We start from the raw sequence: 3732 nt of genomic DNA on the forward strand, positions 1-3732 counted from the left end.
AGTATTCGATCGCATCAGCAGCACTCGCTTTCAAATCCAGATAGGTGTCCTACGCACTCCACATCTGGTCCAACGGAGCAAACTTCGGATCGCAAAACTTCCTCCGCAGCATAAAGGGATTTCCAGCCACAATCTGTCCAGCCTGACGCAGCTCCTCCTTCGCAGCTCTCATCGCAGAGCGAGCGTCCTTGGCATCAGCAACGGCCTTCTCTAAGTCCGTCTGTCTCGCCCGGTCTTCTTTCTCAAGAAACTTGCAACGGTCAGCAGCACTTTTTAACTTCACGGCCATCACGGCCATCTCCTTCTTGCTTCGGCAGTGAGCAGTCTGTTCGGCTCTCAGCTCTTCAAGGGCCTTCTCGGCAGCCGCATCACTTTTCCTGGCTTGTTCCTTAGCTCGGGCAAGTTCCGCTCGAAGACTCTCCACAGCGGCCGCACCATCTGTGTCAAGCACACACATTGTAAGATACTAGCATAAAGCTCCTCTTACCAGATGCCGCCCGAGGAATTGCATACCTTGAGCCTCAGCAAGCCGCTCGTTGACGAGCGTGATGTCGGCATCTGCCACGTCAAGTTGCCGCTTTAGTTCGGCAAAATCATCAGTTCGGCTCGATTCCGGACACTTCGCCACCTGTATACAAAGGCGACATTTTAGACCTGGGATTATGATCCTCTGCGTGCCGTCAATTTTGACAACGCACAGAGTCTCAGGGGCTACTATCTATACAGGGCGCATCTTGTTTATGCACAACTAACAAAGAAGTACATTATCAAACGTACCTCAAAACCCGTCAGCAAACTTCTGATGGCCTCATGCAATCCGCTTTCCGCGGACGAAATCCTTCCAATCACCGTACCCATCAATGCATGGTGCTCCTCTGAGATAGAAGCTCGCCCCAGCAGAATCATCAGCTCCCCCGACCGCGCATCGGACGGTGCCGGACTCGTCCTATGACCTCCATCGAAGGCCGGACGCAGAGAACCTTGGGGGGACATATGGCTACCTTCCACCCCTGCCGGATTCGGAGAAACCCTCCGTGACGACACCTCAAGGTCGCCAGCCTCGCCAGGCGGTACGGCAGGGGGAGGCGTTCCACTCTCCATCATCTCCGGAAGAAGATCCCCCGAAGACGAGCTCTGCTGAGAAGGGCTGAGGTCCGAGCTACAAAGTAAAATTTCGGTTAATCTTCTCAAATAAAAAGCAAGGATTTCTCTCATCCCTCTAAAGGAAAATCTTTCTCTACTTACGGCTCGCTGGAGGGCTGATCCCTTTGAGGGCGTAGTTCGGCCGAGGATCTCCCCGGCGTCGGACCCTCGGACGAGGACTTTTTCCCCCGCTTTGAGGCCATGGTCTCCGGGTCGTCAGAGGCGGCCCTCTTCTTCCCCTCAGGAGAGGAATTGTCGGTTCTTCCCTTCGGAGCAGCCTCCTTCGAGGAGGCCATAGTTTTCTTGTCCTCCCCCTCACTTCCCTCCAAAGGCACGATCTTCAACATCCTGACTAGCACGGGATCCGGCCTGGTCTCATGAAGGGGAGCCGGACACCTGATCAGCTTTGCCTTCTCTATCCACTCCTGTTTAAAAGGACAGCTCTTTTAGGGGCGAATTTATGACAATTTTACGGATAGCGAGTCCGGGCACAAGGTTACTTACTTGAGTATCCCGGCGATTGCAGCTTAAACCTGCGTCCTCGGTTAAATCCAGACACATTGCTTGTGATCCAAAGAACATTTTATACATCTCCATGGGCGTTGCGGCCATAAAATGCTGGAGAGCTCGTGGTCCCTCCGGATTAAACTCCCACTAACGAAGGGAGCGATGTTTGCCGGGCAGTGTTCGATGAATCAGCATGACCTGCGTCACCTTGACCAGGTTGAGGTCTCTTTCTAAGAGATCCCTAATGCGGCCCTGCAACAAGGTCACGTCTTTGGATAACCCCCAATCTAATCCTTTGTTGACCCATGACGCTAGCCGTGGTGGGGGACCCGAGCGAAAGGCAGGAGGCGCCACCCACTTGGCGCTCCTGGGAGCGGTGATATAGAACCACTCTCGTTGCCACAAGCCGAGCTCCTCTTGAAAGGAGCCCTCGGGCCATGGAGCATCATCAATCTTACTTATGACAGCGCCTCTGCACTCTGCGTGCCGTCCTTCGATCATCTTCGGCTCCACTCCAAAAGTCTTGAGCCATAATCCGAAGTGAGGAGTAACATGGAGGAACGCTTCGCACACGACGATGAATGAGGAAATGTGGAGGATGGACTCCGGAGCTAAGTCATGAAATTCCAGCCCATAATAGAACATCAGCCCCCTCACGAAGGGATCCATCGGGAAGCCTAACCCCCGAAGGAAGTGAGACATGAACACTACGCTCTCACCGGGCTGGGGACTGGGAATAGCCTACCTTTGAGCAGGCAACCTATGCAAAATTTCGGCGGTCAAGAACTTAGCCTCTCTCAACTTTAGCACGTCCTCCTCCGTGCATCCATCGGCCTTGAAGGTCGGAACCGGACATTGTCGAAGGTCCGAAGCGCCTGGAATCTGGAGCCTAGGGTGTTGGAACTCGAGGCGACGGGAGAACTTGTTTTGAGATTGGAGAGAAGGAGTAAGGCCTTGGTCTCTTTATAAGAGGTTGAATACCAGGAGCCCTCCCCATAACCGTTTGGGACTCGCCTTTAATCGAGAAGACATGCTCACGAGCATGATTGGGTTACCCACGTCCGTATTGATGAGAATCCCGTAAATAAAGGGGACACGATCTCTGCTTTGACAAGACGTGCTAAGGAAACCGCCTCGCAAAACACGCTGAGGTGGAAAAGTGAAAACGATTCGAATAAAGGCTTGGCCGTAGTGTGATGTCACGTTGCGGAATACGTCAGCGAATTAGATTTGTGTTAATATTACTCTCTCTGTGGCAATACATGGAAACTTATTTTGCAGAGCCGGACACTACTCTTGGTGTTTACAAACTTTTATGAAGAATTTGGAGGAGGAACCCGCCTTGCAATGCCGAAGACAATCTACGCGCTGGACTCGTCGTCATTGAAGCCTGGTTCAGGGGCTACTGAGGGAGTCCTGGATTAGGGGGTGTTCGGGTAGCCGGACTATACCTTCAGCAAGACTCCAGGACTATGAAGATACAAGATTGAAGACTTCGTCCCGTGTCCGGATGGGACTTTCCTTGGCGTGGAAGGCAAGCTTGGCGATGCGGATATTCAAGATCTCCTACCATTGTAACCAACTTTGTGTAACCCTAACCCTCTCCGGTGTCTATATAAACCGGAGGGTTTTAGTCCGTAGGACAACTTCATCATACAACAATCATACCATAGGCTAGCTTTTAGGGTTTAGCCTCCTTGATCTCGTGGTAGATCTACTCTTGTACTACCCATATCATCAATATTAATCAAGCAGGACGTAGGGTTTTACCTCCATCAAGAGGGCCCGAACCTGGGTAAAACATCGTGTTCCTTGCCTCCTGTTACCATCCGGCCTAGACGCACAGTTCGGGACCCCCTACCCGAGATCCGCCGGTTTTGACACCGACAGTGGCCGTGGCGAGGGTGCCACAACTGGGCGCCGGGGCATTACGTGGCATAGATGGCCACACTGGCGGGTACTACCTGTAGTACAGAAGTACTCCAGCTGAGGATTGATGCCCGGGACGAAATGTGTCACAGCCGCTGGATGAAAATTCGATGGTGCGGGACGTGTGGTGTCATGGGTTCGTGCGGCGTCGTG

The sequence above is a fragment of the Triticum urartu genome, chromosome 7A, assembly GCF_056163025.1.
Source record: "Triticum urartu cultivar PI428250 chromosome 7A, HENAU_Tu73, whole genome shotgun sequence".
Lineage (NCBI taxonomy): Eukaryota > Viridiplantae > Streptophyta > Magnoliopsida > Poales > Poaceae > Triticum > Triticum urartu.